The sequence below is a fragment of the Melopsittacus undulatus genome, chromosome 6 (assembly GCF_012275295.1).
Source record: "Melopsittacus undulatus isolate bMelUnd1 chromosome 6, bMelUnd1.mat.Z, whole genome shotgun sequence".
NCBI lineage: Eukaryota > Metazoa > Chordata > Aves > Psittaciformes > Psittaculidae > Melopsittacus > Melopsittacus undulatus.
In genome coordinates this window covers 67,254,924-67,271,828 of record NC_047532.1, presented here as the reverse complement: position 1 = coordinate 67,271,828, position 16,905 = coordinate 67,254,924, and the positions used below count along the sequence as shown (strand labels likewise).

Here is a 16,905-nt window from a genome sequence, read left to right as displayed (position 1 = left end):
GTCTAAACCTCTGCTGTTTAAGTTTCAACCCGTTACCCCTTGTCCTATCACTACAGTCCCTAATGAATAGTCCCTCCCCAGCATCCCTGTAGGCCCCCTTCAGATACTGGAAGGCTGCTATGAGGTCTCCACGCAGCCTTCTCTTCTCCAGGCTGAACGGCCCCAAATTTCTCAGCCTGTCTTCATATGGGAGGTGCTCCAGTCCCCTGATCATCCTCGTGGCCCTCCTCTGGACTTGTTCCAACAGTTCCATGTCCTTTTTATGTTGAGGACACCAGAACTGAACACAATACTCCAAGTGAGGTCTCACGAGAGCAGAGTAGAGGGGCAGGATCACCTCCTTCGACCTGCTGGTCACGCTCCTCTTGATACGGTTGGCTTTCTGGGCTGTGGGTGCACACTGCTGGCTCATGTTCATTTTCTCATTGACTAACACCCCCAAGTCCTTCTCCGCAGGACTACCATGAATTTCCTTTTTGCCCAACCTGCAGCTGTGCCTGGGATTGCTCTGACCCAGGTGTAGGTCCTTGCACTTGGCATGGTTAAATTTCATGAGGTTGGCATCAGCCCACCTCACAAGTGTGTCAAGGTCCCTCTGGATGGCATTCCATCCCTCTAGCGTATCAACAGAACCACACAGCTTGGTGTCATCGGCAAACTTGCTGAGGGTGCACTCAGTTCCATGAAAGTGCAAAGCTACATGGACATGGGGTGAGCATGCACATGCCCCCCCCAGAGCCTGACACAGCACCCACCCAGCTGGGGAGGTTGGAGTTGGGACACAAAAAGAAACAAAACATAATAATCCCTTCAAGTAATTTAAACCAGCCCATGCTTGAGGTTAACGCTGCACTGAAGCAGTGCCCAGCTTGGCCTGTTGGGCGTGATAAGGAAAAAAATTCCTGAAGTCCTGGAGGGATGGAAGAATAAGGAGGCGTCAGTAACGAAAGACTCGGAGTTATCCTGTAGGTTGCTTCGCCACACTCCTGTGATTCTCATCTGCAAGTGACCAGCAGCAGCTGCCTCCAGTTACTTCTGCAGAAGCTCGGCCAGGCAAAGCCCACACAAACAGCCAGGAGGATGATGTAGATGATGACGTGGGGAGAGCCCAGAAGCAGGCAAAGCTGGAAAAGACATGGTGTCTCCCATGTCTGGAAACCATCAAGAAGAGGCCAGCAGAGCTGGTGTCTCCCCAGCAGGACACATGGGGGACAAGACAGCTTCTTTGACTGAGATCTCTCTGGCAGAGGCTGGAACTCTCCAGCTGCCCCAGGAACAAACAATGAAGGAGAAGCAGCAGCTTCTCTGCTGCTACAGGACTCTCAGGCCCAGGTGAGTGCCACGTGTGTGGCCGGCACCAGGGACCCTGAAGTGGCGGAGCGGCCCAGGATCCCAAAGTGCGTGTGGCAGAGACATTGCTGGTGGTCCCTGTACCATCCCACTGACATTTCCTCCCTCCCCTGCGGATCAGTCCGCTTATGTTAGTGACAAAGAGCTTCCCAGGGGGAAGCTGTCACCATGTGCAACACCTGCTTCAACTCCTTGGTGCCAGAGCTCTTCCAGGACCCCCAAGCAGATATTCAGGAGGGATCCAGCATCTACAGCAGCATGGGCACAGATGCAGCAGGAGGGGCAGCTGGAGACCTGCAGAGCACGTCTCCTGCTCTGGCCAGTCCCATGGACACCAAACTGGCAGGTCTTACCATGTCTAGAGCTGCTGAGGAAGAGCAGCACCGTGCACCTCTTGCTTCAGTGGCACAAGAGTAGGAGGAGGCCCCGGCATCAGCTTTGTCTGGCTTTGATGAGCAGGAGGCAGAAACAGAAGCACGGAGAAAGGCATTTGACTTGCTAAGCCCAACAGCCTCTGAGCTGGGTACCTGATGGGACTGGTGGCTGGTTTGGCCAAGCCTTCCCCAGGTGGGAACAGCATCCTCCCACCATACCCACATTGGTGGTCCTGGGTGGGGGGAGCTGTGCTACAGCACAGGAGTGCCTTGGCTAAATGCTTCTGGGGAGCAGATCCCTGGGCTACAGCTGATTGGGCTCAGATCCCAACTCTGCCGGGTGGAGTCAGAGGGAAGATGGAAGCCCCATCTCTAATCCTATGCAGGTACCCCAGTTCCTGCCTAACTGGCTCCTCCAGAGCACAGCACATGCCAGGGGAGCCCAAAAAAGCTCCTGTTTCTAGCCTAGCACAGCAATCTTTCCTCCCTTCAAAGCTGTAAAGTTTCATAGTTTGAGAAACAGTTCTTCACCACTGTCTGGGGCACACATTGGCAGGGTGATGACATCTTCCACTCCCTTTCTGGGCTCACTTCCCACAGGTGATCATATCTGGGTCATCCAGAAGCCCCTTCCACAAATTCACATCATGCCAGGACAGTGTTACAGCCTCCCCAGCTTCCTCCTGTGCTTGTGGAGCACCAGTTTAGCTAGTCCTGCCAGAAGGTACTGGCTGAGATTTACAAAGCAGAACCCACTCTAGTGATAATTTTTAGCAGTGCTCCAGCCTTGGTACTGTGCTCAGCAGTCAAAGCTGCAAACACCACAGGGAGATTTATATCCCTGAGTATTGAGTTGAATGGACACAGTGGATTTGGAAAGGAAGTGGTTCAACTAACAATGATGATGATGGGGAAAGAGGGGCTCTACTGCTTGCACATAAATTGGAGCAAGATGTCAGGTATCAACAGGGCGTTTCTGGAAACACCCTTGTAGTGTTTTCCCATCACAGTTCCCACCAAGGCTGTGCTGGGTCTTTCCACTTTGCACTGGAAGGTGGCCTGTGGTAGCCCATGGGCTGGGCTGAAGAGAGGGATGTTAGTGTGGCTCCAGACTTCCCATGACACGAACTGAAAGGAAAAGTTCTGCTGGGTCTGTGCACCCTGGGATTGGTTTGTGGAATTGCCCAGATGTGCCGGTGTTGACAGGTCGGGTGCCCCAGAACTGCTCCTTCAGACAGTCAGAACTGAACAAGAAGTGTGGGGTGGTCATAAAAGAGAAGCCAGATTTGCCATGTGAGCAGCAATATCAAGATCAGAAGGTGCAGGAGCTGATTTCAGAAAAGGCAGGTGCCCTCATCTGCTGAAATACTGGGTAAGAGTCATAGAAGACTGTTTTCCTTGTAGTTTGTTTTACTGAGCAGGTATGTTTAGTTTTAGGAGCAAAGACTCCCACATGCAGGGGTCTGGCTTTGCCCAGATGGGATCTAATGTGGCGTTATATCTGCTCATTGTGATGACGGACATTCTCATCTCATTGCTCCTTCCCTTGCTCATCCTGTTCTCTCTGTTGTCCCTCTCTCCATCTGCAGATCCAATTGACACCCATGCAGAGGCATCCCACAGGCATTATGAGGACTCTTGCAGCCAGCTTTGATGTTCAGTCCTCAATGGCAAAAATCCCAGCTCCCGCCACTCTGGCCATTTTCCTGGCTTGCCTCTTCTCTGGGGCACACGGTCAGACCCCAAGGGCTTTCCAGGAGAGCACCATCCCCTTTGAGGTGCTTAGCCAGGAGCAGGTTTACAGCCTGGTCCAGCCAAGCCTGTTCCAGGATAACAGGCAATCGAACCACTCGGAGATTGTCTCTGGGAGCACCAGCTCTGAGCCACCTCTGCTGCCTGTGTGTGTGAAGCCCACAGATATCAGACACATCTTCAAATACATCAACACCATCGTGTCCTGCACCATCTTCATAGTGGGGATCATTGGCAACTCCACACTCCTGAGGATCATTTACAAGAACAAGTGCATGAGGAATGGGCCAAATGTCCTCATTGCCAGCTTGGCATTTGGAGACCTGCTCTACATCCTCATTGCTCTACCCATCAATGTGTATAAGGTAGGTTCCATGTGGCATGAGTGCTGCAGCAGCCTGGCAATCGCAGCAGAGGCATCTGGCAGAGGCTGCCCGGAGGAGCTGTGGCTGCCCCATCCCTGGCAGTGTTCAAGGCCAGGTTGGACACAGGGGCTTGGAGCAAGCTGCTCTAATGGAAGGTGTCCCTGCCCATGGCAGGGGTTGGAGCTGGATGAGCTTTAAGGTCCTCTCCATTACAAACCAGTCTGTGATTCTATGATCTGCTCCCACCTGCCTCTGTGCTCTGGGGACAGAGGCATCAAAATGAGCCTGCTCCTTATTGCATTGCATTTTGGCAAGAGGGGCAGGAAGGGTGTTTCTGCTCTCCAAAAGGATGAGAAAAACATAAACAGACAAAAATCTCAGAGTACATTCCTGGGAAAGCAGAGGTGTTCCCAGCTACAGCTGTGTTATGCAGACACACACAAGCATACAACCTTCCAGATCTTTTTAGTCTCATCTAAAATTACAAGAAAAGAATCACTTGCACTCTTCTGACATCACACCACAATGTTAGCTGAGCAAAATTCTTGTTCTTGTGCACTGGGCACACCTCTCAACGTACAGCTCAGTTAATCAGCCTCAAGCAAATACAGTTTTTATTTTAGGTAAATGTGGAGACTCTTCCTGAAACAAGGAAGAGAGCTGTATTATAAACCAAGGGCTTCTTGCAGGAGCACTGCCTCCTAAACTTGAGAGAAGAGGTATAAAATAGAAGCAGGGGAACCTGAGCTCTGCAGTAGACCTGAACAAGACCTCGGTATAGAGCAGAAGTCGTGTTACAATATCTGTGAGATGCATCTGAGCTATTACAGCTCTTTCTCGCCCACTGCTTGAGTTTTTGGAGCCATAGATTTCTATGAAGGGTTGGAGGGGATGCTGTGAGATGGAGATGGAGCTCCACGTTGGCCTTGAAAGTGGAAGCAGAGTGCCAGAGGAGTTCTGGATTGAGCTGGCTGGATGCTTGGGGGAGAAGGCAGAGAAATTTGAAGTAGGAGGAAGTTGAGAACAACCAGATGTGGCTGTCAGAGGGTCTGAAATCACTCTGAGTAAATACCCTTCAAGTGAAAATGGACGGAAAGCTATACAGGTATTTTAGCTCGAAACAGACATATTCTCCTGATTGATTTGTCTTGCTGCTAAGGCCAAACTAAAGAGCTTGGTTCTGAGTAAGGATAACCTTGGGGTGGGCTCCACGTGTCAGGTTGTGAACCCAGGCTCACTCTCACCTGTAGGCAGATAGGGCCTGGCGGCCAGAAGATATCGTGCTGTACGGAAAGATAAGACCCCTCTCCAGGTAGCCAATAGCGTTTAGGTGATGATACCAGTTTTACGATGCAAGCAGATGGAAATGACATTGTAAACCTAGGCTATATAACGCCGTGTTCTCTCTCAATAAACCCCATTTGCCATCCACCACATTGGTGTCTGTGAGCATTTGGACCGAGGGGCCCAAGGGGGGGCCGTCGCGCTGTTCCTGAACCAGGTCGTCACACCTTTCAAAGGCAACACTCACCCCTATGATGGAGTGCCCTGTATTTCTTCTGCCTTCAGAACATCTTGTCCCCACTGACACCCACGGCTTGCCCCAGCTCAGCCTGGGGCCCCAGCATGTGTTCTATAAGGAATCTAAGTGTGGTAGAGGGCCAGAGTATGGTAAGAGTGGCTTTGAAAGCCAACCAAAAGAAGCTGTCCTTGCAACCCAAAGCCCCTTGCAGCATTTAGGATTCAGATCCATTCAGAGTCTGGGGTCAGGTCCTGGTGTCTGGACCATCCTTCTGTCTAACTGTCAACACACCTCACAATGAGCCCCTGCGGAAATGAATGGTTCCCAGTTCAACACAAAACACTGGACAGCACACACTGCATAATCCCAGTGAGGGAACCTCAGAGGGCTTTCAGCTGCTCTTTGTGGGCTTCTCACACCTTGTGGGTAACCACCTGCTCAGCCAGAAAGCCGGACGTGCTTTCCTGAGCAGTTTGCTAATGCCGTGGTTCTTCCCCAGCTCTTGGCAAAGGACTGGCCCTTTGGCGTGCAGGTGTGCAAGCTGGTCCCCTTCATCCAAAAGGCTTCAGTGGGCATTAGGGTCCTCAGCCTTTGTGCTCTCAGCATCGACAGGTGAGAAGCACTTCTACAGCTGCACTGCCCAGCCTGACCCATATTTGACTTACAGCAGGTACCCTCTCTGTAACTAAAAGGCGGAGTGGAGGGCAGCTTTGTCAAGGGAGGTGGACACAAAGTGCTATCATGTAGAGTTGAAATCCAACAGGAACTGACTCTGGTGACAGTTTATATCCTGCTGGAAAAGGTTGGGGGGAAGGTCATGATCTGCTGGAACAATTGCTGGGGTGGGGGGGAAGGGTGGCATCTCCCCCGTGGCAAGTAGATGTTGGACAAGGATAGCTGCCATCAAGCCCTCTTATCTGATCTTTCCCATTCCACTGAAAGGGAAGGTTCAAGGGTGGAGAAGGAAGGCATAAGGGAAGGGCCTTTGGGAACAACTCTGATCTGCACCTTCTCAGCCCCTTCCTGACTTTTCCCACTCTAATCTACTCCTGCTGTGTTTCCCCACATTGGACAGGTACTGAGCAGTGGCATCCTGGAGTCGGATCTAGGGGATAGGAATCCCCATGTGGAAGGCAGTGGAGGTGATGCTGATCTGGGCAGTGGCCATCGTGCTTGCAGTGCCTGAAGCCATAGCCTTCGACATGGTGGAGCTCAGCTACTGGGAACAACACCTGCGGGTGTGCATGCTTGCCTCCGAACAGAAATCCAGCTTCATGATGGTATGTACTTTGTTGCACCCCAGCTGCAGTGCAAGGGGGAGAGAAACACAGGCAACAGAAGCACCTTCTCTCCTTGGTTAGAGGATCAGATGCTTCTGCAGATGGCTTCTTCTAGCCATCAGTGTGAGCACAGGGAGAGCAGTATCAGACAAAGGACTGTAGTGGCAAGGGGCAGTCTTGCTTTGAATATGGGGCCAGAAAACAGACCTTATCATCCTTAAGCTATATCATGTCTTCACCATTGTCCTGGGTTCAGCAGTAGCAGTCATTTTTTCTCCTTCTTGGTAGCTGGTGCAGTGCTGTGTTTTGACTTTCGGGCTGAGAACAGTTGCTGATAGCAAGTATGTTTTGAGTTACTGCTCAAATGTTTGGTTTGTCCAAGGCCTTTTCTGAGCTCATGCTCTGCCAGGGAGGAGGGGAAGCCGGGAGGAGGGAGAGATACGGCGCCAGACCCAGGCTAGCCGGGGAGGTATTCCATACCATAGCACGTCATGCTTGGGGAGCTAACTGGAAGTTGGCCGGAAGGGCGGGAGTTAGCTCTCTTCCGGGTTGGGCTTGTTTCGGCGGGTGGTCTCGTATTCTCTCTCCTTGTTTATTTCCTCTATCATTGTTTTTATTAGTGGTAGCAGTAGTGATTTGTGTTATACCTTAATTACTGGATTGGTTTTTATCTCAACCCGTGGGAGTTACATTCCTTTGGTTCTCCTCCCCATCCCTCCGGGAGTGGGGAGGTGGGGGGAAAAGGTGCCGCGGAACGGACTCAGTCAGAGATCAATGTGATCAGACAAAAAGCCATTTATTACAAAGCATTAACTCCTTATATACTACTGCTTATACACACCTACAGCAATTTGGCATATCATGATTGGATACTTGTCTTGAAGACCCTTAGTGACTAACATAGAATTGGTTAAGCACAGGTGTGAGAACTTGACCTCGAACGCTTGCCAACAGTCCACAGTTCTCATAACTCAGTGAATTACAGCTTCTTCTTATCTTGCTTGTTTAGGCTTCCTCGGGCCTCCCATGGCCTTGCTGTATCCCTCGGAGTTATTCAGAGCTCATATACCAAATATTCATTTTCCTGTGAGAACACTGTCTCCACATCTCCCCCTTTTTAATTTTATTAAAAGTTTTTGACAATTTATTGTCTGCTCTATCACTGCTTGACTTGTGTAACATAACAACCCACTACTCTAGGTAGCATTATTTCAGTAAGATTGGTCTGACTTGAAGTCACTTGAAGTCACCTTTATAACATGTGGCATACCAGTGAATCCTACACACCATGTAACAGGATGGACTAATGGGGATTTAACAGATGTGCTCAGTATACTTGTCTATTACCCACGATCACAAATAATAGAACAGATATTACAAAGATTTCTGTCATTGCTGTTTCTTTATGTTGCTGAGTTCTGCGGCTTTGTACTTTTCGCTGGCAGCCAGTATGGTCCTGTTGATAGCTGTACACAGCTGGGCCTGCCCTTTTCCCCTGGATGGCTCTCTGATAACAGCGGAGGCCATCCCTCACATCAAGGTCTGGCATGGCATGTGCCTCCACCGCTCTACGCCTGCTGGGTTGCAGCCAGCAGCGGAGCTAAAGGTTCTTCTTGGTGGCAGACACAGAGGCCAACCCAGTCTTGCCCTTGACTGTGGTAGCAGGCATTTGGTCAATATCAGTCCTTGAACATTGTTGTCAATGCAGAGTTTCACCTGCTTCATCCAGTAACAAGTCACTACTACAGCAAAGCACACACAGATTTACATTAGCAGAGTAACTATCACAGAGTGCATCAGCATGCTGAAGATGCCAATGGCAGTGAGGGACTAACCAAAGAAACTTCTTACCAGTGGAGTTCTCCCACCCTCTTAATTTGTTCCATTACCTGCTTTGTAACAGTACCATCATATTAGAATCTTTCTACCTTTTGCCTTAGCATCTTCTAGCAGCTGCTGCAAATTTGTATATTCTAACATCTCTTTTACAAGTGACAGTTCCATACAATACAAGGTATAGTTTCTTATTAGCAACTGGCTAGTAAATACAGGTGGTTTTATATGCGAAATCCCAACCTCTAATAATAGCTACTTTACAAGCATACATATTCAAGGTGTTAATTTTCAGTTGCCCTCAAGTGATGTTTTACAATCATTTGTTTCTCTCTATCTCATTCTGCTTGGGGTTTTCAAGGTCAGCTCCTGTAGCTGATGCATCGAGTTCTTCCACTCATCTGTTCAGCTCATGGCAAGGCTTGACAAACTTTGCAGGCAGCCACCGTGGACCTGTAGGTAGTAGGACAGAAATATACCCCTTCCTCCGGGTTATCAGTTCTTGAGAAGTAGACAGGTTAAAGTGACTCCTTAAAGCAGAAGCATTCTAATGCAAAGGGGATGTGAAGCAGCTGTAGAAGTCAACTGTACAGTGTTAACAGTCAAGTTTGCCATAGCATTACCTTTTTTCTTTTTTTTTTTTTTTTTTTTTTTTTTTTTTTTTTTTTTTATCAGATATGCATATTGTCTGGGAAACAAGCTTGAAGCAATATACATCAAAACTGCAGTCATTAATAACAGCTAGAGTGAGTTAATTATTTAGCATGCATAAAATTCTTACCCAATAGTTGTAGAAACTATTGCATGAACCCAACAACAAAACAAAACACTGTCTGCCCTCATCACACACACACACACACACACGCTTGGGATCCCACAAGCACACTTCACCCAACTACAATATTTGAAACACAAAATCCATACAATCATTACTCCCTCTACACAGTCCCACATAGAGAGCATAGCACAAGGACCTTGTGAAGAGTATCAGGAAATCAGCTCCAAGAAGCATCATCGCAGTGCAAGGTGGCAGGCTCAACCTTAGCGGGCGTCCCCGCAGAGGCTCTGCCTCCCTCACATTGCATGAGGCTTGGGCTTTTATATTGACCAAAAAGCACACTCATTCCAACACAGGTGGCCAGCCTATGTTGGAAGAAGTGGTCAGCCATATCTATAAAGGTCTCCAAAGGTCACTGGAAACATGGATATACTTATATTCAAAAGGGTAACCTAACCCATAATCGTAATTTATATTTTAAACACTCATGAGAGACCCACAGTTCACAAGACCCATGTATTGGATAAATTACAGAATCACAGAATCCCAAGGGTTGGAAAGAACCTTGAAAAATTCAGTCCAACCCCCTGCAAGAGCAGGGTAACCCAGAGTACGTCACACACAGGAACTTGTCTAGGTGGACCTTGAATATCTCCAACATAGGAGACTCCACAACCCCCCTGGGCAACCTGTTCCAGTGCTCTGTCACTCTCACAGTAAAGAAGTTCAGAGTTCGTCCAGTTAACTCATTCAGCTGTTGACAAGGGGGATATCCTGGTTCTCCTTTGGTGCTGCTGGCTCTTTCCAGGGCTTCACCCACCGAGCTGGCACCCACCGCAGGCCGGAGTCCGTAATTACACACATGTATCCTCGACCACTTAATTTTACTTCCACAGGACCCTTCCAAACACCAGTTTCCATGTCCTTGTATTGGACCAGGATACCCTGAGTCTTATTCATATAACCTGACCCTAATGCCTGGCCATGTATTACAGCAGGAGGGTCATTAAAGTCTCCTGTTAGTCGCAAGAAATTCATAACATATACAGCTTTCTGTATTCTTGGTACCGGCGTAAGCCCTTCTTCCCCCTTTTTTTGTTTTTCCAATAACTGTTTCAGTGTTTGATGTGTTCATTCAATGATAGCTTGTCCTCGGGCATCTGTCAAGGACAGGCCGAACTGTCGAACCAACATGTTTGCCGATTGGTGGAAGAAGGCATGAGATGTCCGGGCTTGTTGAAAAATATCTACTGGTGGCCCTGCCCATGCTGGAGCAACTAATTTATCGCAAAGGCTTCCGGAAAGGCCTGAGTGGCCAACTCTGATTGTAATAGTCCAAGTAGGTGGTCCTTATTTAAATCCTGCGTTGCAATCAGAATATCATCCATATAGTGGTAAATTAAACAGTGCTGTAAGTATTGATGAATTGGCTGTAAAGCTGACAAATAGTAGGAGAATGTTTCATACCTTGAGGCAGCACAACCCATTCATATCTTTTTACTGGTTCTCCTTTGTTAATTGCTGGGACAGAGAAAGCAAATTTTTCCCGATCACTCAGATGCAGGGGAATTGTGAAAAAGCAGTCTTTTAAATCAATTATCATTAAATCCCATCCTTCGGGTATCATAGTGGGACTAGGTAAACCAGCTTGCAAGGCACCCATGTCTTGCATGATGGCATTTATAGCCCGCAAGTCATGTAACAATCGCCATTTTCCGCTTTTCTTGGGGATGGTAAATATAGGAGTATTCCATGGGCTGGTGGAAGGCACAATATGGCCTGCTTCTAATTGTTCAGCGACCAATTCATGAAGATGGGACAGCTTTTCTTTTGTCAGCGGCCATTGATCAACCCATACAGGTGTTTCAGTAAGCCATCATAATTTATAGGTTGGCCGTCCATCAATGGCCACCATTAAACATTTTTTGTAGTCAATCTCATTCCCATTTGACTAAGAGCATCCCGTCCGAGCAATACAATTGGAGAGTGCATGACATATGGTCTGATGCGTGTATGACTGCCATCAGATAGAAAAACATCCACCAATTCTGTACTAATTTTTGTCGATTGCATTCCTCCGATTCCAATAACTCCTGTGGCAACGGCTTGTAGGGGCCAAGCTTTTGGCCACTGACGATATGGTATGATAGTAACATCAGCCCCCGTGTCGATTAGCATAGGCAGTTTAATTATTTGATTATTATGGCCCCGTATAGAGATCTGGTCCTCGGGTTTGTGCTTTGCAATATCCAATGCAAACAAAATGTGTAGGATTCCTGTGGAACCCCATGCCTGATTTCCTCTGATTTTTTGCCCCATCTGGGGAACTTTTGCTTCAAATGGGACTAATTGAGCTATTTTAGAATCCTTGGGGATGTGTACTGGGGGTGCATGTGTCTGCACCATGATCCCAATGTTTCCAGTATAATCAGCATCAACTACGCCTGGTAATACAAAGACTCCTGTCCTGGATGTTGATGAGCGTCCTAATAGCAAAGCACATAACCCATGACCAAGGGGCCCACTTAATGTAGATGGAACGCAATGGACAGAAGTATCAGTAATGGTAAAATCTATTGCTGTTGCCACGTCCACTCCGGCACTCCCTGCTGTGGCGGAGGGGACGCAGTCCAGACACCCTGATTTTGTGTCATCGCGCGGGGTGGTGTTGCACTCACCACCAAGTTTCCCAACAGGGTTCCATCTTTCTTAAACCTAGAATGACATGCTGCTGCTGTGTGACCACGTCTGTCACATCTGACACAAACGCTTGAGCTGCTGCCCTGGGGGGGGCGACGTTTCTTTGCAGTGCATTGTTTTTTAACATGTCCCAGCTGTCCACAATTATGACATTTTACACCCTTCATGCCCCCTCGATCATCCTGACCTTGTTGTAGAAGAGGTCTGAGAGCAGCGGCAAAGGCATGTGCCATATATTCCGCCTTTTCCTCTGTTGTGCCCACCTTAGAGCATGCATCCATCATTTCTTGTAATCCAGCAGATTTTGGCAAAGCCTGTAAAATACGCTTACAAATCGGGTTAGCATTTTCCATAGCTAAGGACATAAGCACAGACTCTTTAGCATTAGATGCCAAATCAATATTTTTTCCAATAGCATCTGTTAATCTATCGATAAATTGCATGTAAGGCTCAGTAGCTCCCTGTTTTACCGATGTATAAGAGGGATTAGGTTTTCCTGCCTCTGGTACAGCTTTTAAGGCAGCTAATGCCAATTGCTGTGCTTGCTGTAAAACCTCAACCCTCATATGAGCCTGTACTGCATCAGGATGAAATTGGCCCCTCCCTAGTAACATGTCAGCTGTGATACCATGTAAAGGGTCAGTGGGATTGCGAGCTAAGTTGTCATCAGCAGCTCTTGCAGCTAACTCTTCAAACCCACTCTTAAAGTGTAAGACCTGAGAGGGGGTTAATAAAATTGCAGCTATTCGATAACAATCACTAGGAGTTAACAGCATACTAGAAAATAAGGCAGTTAGCATCTGTTGAGTATATGAGGAAGACAACCCATATTGAGCAATTGCTCCTTTTAGTGCTTTCATAGCCTTCCAATCCATAGGAGTCCAGAGAGGTTGCCCTTGGGCATTCACAATAACTGGAAATGCAGAAGGGACATCAATCGGTAAAATAGTGCCATCTATAATCGCATCTTGAATAAGACCACGCCATCTCAGGGCACTGGGAGCAGCTTGCTGAGAGAGTGCCGGAGTTGGTGGTAGCGGCACCTGAAAAGGGTTAACTTCTGTGGATTGCTTGAGAGCTTGCTCCTTATCTTTAAGCCCCAGCTCCTCCAGGCGGTCTCGTAAATCTTGTAGCTTTTGATCTAACAGCTTTAACCAGCGATGCCATTCCTGGCTAATTTGCGGCTCCGACGGGAGCGATGCAAGTGCTGGTGTCAAAGGCGAAGGGGGGTGTTGTAAAGTGGGAGTTTTATTATACTCCTCAAAAGGTTCTCTCTCCCTGTCCGTAGGGGGTGGGGGGTGGGGGTGGTGGGCCGGGGGAGAGATATTGTCTGCCTCTGGGGCAGTAGCATCACGAAAAGGATTAACCATAGGTGGTCGTGGTCGCACACCCTCCCTCTCCCAAGCCCCCTCATCGCATATTACGGGGTAGGAGGGGGGCACTGGGTCCTCAAACATCCGTACTTTCTGACGCACGGGCTTTCTAGCTGGAGCCGCCTCACCCGAAACCAACACTCCGGCTGCTACCGGCGCACCAGCAGCAGCCGGCTGTTGCTCAGGCGAGTCCGAAAACATCGGAAAGGCAGACATGGCTACTTCCTTCTCAGCTTTCATAGCAGTTAATGTGTCTTTTAACAGTCGCCACAGTGTGGCAAGGGGCCTTGCCTCCTTTGACCCTTGGGAATTATCGTCCCACAAACACAACAAACATAACACACACAAACACAAACCAACAAAAAACAAACAGAAACCCCAAATACAACAAACACAAGCAAACGCAAAAACAACTTTCTCCCAAGTCTCAGTCTTAAAATCTTCACCAACCTCCACAATTAGCTTTTTCTTTTTACACCAGAGTAAAAGCCTCTTCAGAGTTTCATCATCATACTTTATCCCTCTCTCAGAGAGGATATATTGGAAAGGCTTAAGCATTACTTCATCTTCTTTACTTAACTGGTTTCCCATCCTTAAGCTCCCTTCCAACCGTCCGGCTGCTTACCTTATTTGCACTGCGCAGTGTCTTCCGGGCTCACAAGGCTCCGATCCGAGGATTCCCTCCTCCGAGGCTTCTGCCTCCCGATCTTGGTCCAGCCAGATCGATTCCAGCCGATTTCTTCACGGCCCAGCGATTCACACCCTCCTCCGTTTCAATGTGAACTTATAGAGGGTCCCTGTTCGGGCGCCATTTGCCGCGGAACGGACTCAGTCAGAGATCAATGTGATCAGACAAAAAGCCATTTATTACAAAGCATTAACTCCTTATATACTACTGCTTATACACACCTACAGCAATTTGGCATATCATGATTGGATACTTGTCTTGAAGACCCTTAGTGACTAACATAGAATTGGTTAAGCACAGGTGTGAGAACTTGACCTCGAACGCTTGCCAACAGTCCACAGTTCTCATAACTCAGTGAATTACAGCTTCTTCTTATCTTGCTTGTTTAGGCTTCCTCGGGCCTCCCATGGCCTTGCTGTATCCCTCGGAGTTATTCAGAGCTCATATACCAAATATTCATTTTCCTGTGAGAACACTGTCTCCACAAAAAGGGGTGTGTGGTACTACGGGAGACTGAGGTGAGGTTTTAAACCACGCAAGCTGTGTGGATTGGTTTTAAACCATGACAACCATCCACATCAGGAGGTCCTGATACATCTCAAGAAGCTTCAGAACCTGTTTCACTGCCCCAGCAGGGCAAAAAGGGTCTCCACAACCAGTCTGCATGGGTAACCTTTATCACAGGACCACCTAAGGGCAAGCAAGGGAATGAAAGCCCTTATACACAAAAGCTCCTTGCAACTGGTTCTCGCAACAAGAGTGCTAAATGGGACTATCAGCCAGATGTAAACCAGCCTTTACTGCTTTAGGTGAGAAAACGTGCCTTGCGAGAAGATATGCGCACTTAGCACAGGAGCTGACACACTTCCACACATCAGAAGTGTCTGATTTGGGCCAGCATCACCATCAGGGCCTGGGTCATCTCATGCCTCATTTATCTCCCCACCTTTCCCCACTTTCCAGTTGCTTTTTCCTTTGCCTGTAGTTCTATCGTGATGTGAAGGACTGGTGGCTTTTTGGCTTCTACTTCTGCCTCCCCTTGTTATGCACTGGCATCTTCTACACCGTCATGTCATGCGAGATGTGGCATGAGAGAGAAATGGCATGAGAACTGCTCTGAATGACCACATGAAACGGGTAAGAAAACCAAGAAGGCAGAAACTGGTATCTTCCAAAGAGGAGGGAGAGCTATTGAAGGGAACATGTGCCTGTGAAGGACATGTATGAGCACAGAGAAGCTGTGGCTGCCTCTTCCCTGGCAATGTTCAAGGCCAGGTTGGACAGGACTTGGAGCAAGCTGCTCCAGTGGAAGGTGTCCCTGCCCATGGCAGGGGCTTGGAAATGGAGGAGCTTTAAGGTCCCTTCTAATCCAAACCATTCTGTGATTCTATGGTTCTATGAGCTAACGTAGCCTGAGGGTGGTCAACAGATACCAGCGGCTGTGGATGGACCTGCCGGGTGTGCGGTGCCTTTAAGGGCTTCTGAGTTTCTGAGCGGTGCCCGCGGGGGAAGGCTGCAAGGGTCGCTGGGTCCTGAAAGCTCAGCCCTAACGCCGTGGCTGCATCAGCGTGCGGAGGGGGCAGGAGCCTCTCTCAGCGGAGCACAGCGGAGCGCACCTGGGTTGAGGTGTCTTTTGGGTCCATCTGGCAAAGCGCAGGTTCCCCTGCAGCAAGCGCCTCTCATGAGCTGTTGCACAAAGTCGCTGCTGGAAAGGTTTGCTTTGCCTTACCCCTGCCTATTGGGGCGAACCCTCCTCACCCTCATCGGGCCAGCTGTGTCAGCTGAGGAGCTTCAGGAGAGGAGGAAGAGCAGCTCCCCTTGGCACAGCGTGGAAAGGTTACCTCACAGGCCCTGCTCACCTTGCTCTGCACCAGTTCACGCAGGTTGAGGGGGCTGCATTTTGGCAGGGGTGCAGCCCTGCCGGTAGGCAGAAGCCAGGCTCCCCAAGCTCACACCTTTCTGTGCTTTAAAAAGCTTTTTTGTAGCTGCAGCATTGGTTCGCAAATGCTGTTCTGCAAACTGCTCTTCTTGTACAGCCTCTAGGGTGTGAGTTTGATACCCAGCTGGAGGTGGAAAGGCAGCAGATTACGGCTCGGGAGAAGTGCTAGAGACTTTAGGCTTAATTTCTAGCCTAAGTAGTGGTTTTGTCTGCTTTTACCTCAGTCAAGAGGGGAAATAGCCTGGGGGAGATGTGTGAAGGTACTGTGATCTGCAAATGAGGCTACAAAGAGAAGTCACTCAGTCGACACCTCCTGTCCCGGGGCAGGATCAGCTCTTCCCAAGTGAGGCTGTATCTTGCTAAACACCTGAATGGGAAAGGTCTGCAGTGCAGAGCTGGAAAAGCAGAGGGGAACTAAGGGGGGAGATCTGTTGACTGCAGGTGGATCTCGGAGGAGCCTGAGCCCTGTCTGTGCCCAGGAAGCTTTTGGGAAGCAGCTCGATGTCAGGAGCAAAGTCAGTGGATTTGACTGTGCACTGTTGCAGTTGATGTACAAAGAGCACAGGTCCTGCCCCGCACTGGATGTAGTTGGCTTCTCTGTTTTCACTTAACAGCTGAGTGCAGAACTCATGGTTTGCAGTGACCTGCCTGATGTGACCTGCTTGGCTGACTTGGTTTAGGAGCTCACAGAAATCTCCCCCAACATCAGATAAGATCAGAACTTCAGCCTTCAAAAGGGCTTTAATGTAACTGCTCGGTGCCAGAACTATAGAGCTCATTAGCTCTGTTTGTATCTTTCTTTTCCACTTCAGGTAGAGAGCCTTCCATCTGCAGCCAGCTGAAGTGCATCAAGCAAAGGCAACGTGGGCTTAATTGATAGGGCTAACCATTAGTGCTTGTAGTTCTGCAAAGCCAGAGTTGTGCAGGAAGAACATGAATTTCTGGCTTTCC

At 48.7% G+C, this 16,905-nt stretch overlaps 1 pseudogene; it reads left to right on the top strand.

Moving 5' to 3' along the window:
- Positions 1 to 3,391: 3,391 nt before the first annotated feature.
- LOC117436273 (endothelin receptor type B-like) lies at positions 3,392 to 15,248 on the top strand (annotated as a pseudogene).
- The last annotated feature ends 1,657 nt before the right edge of the window (positions 15,249 to 16,905 follow it).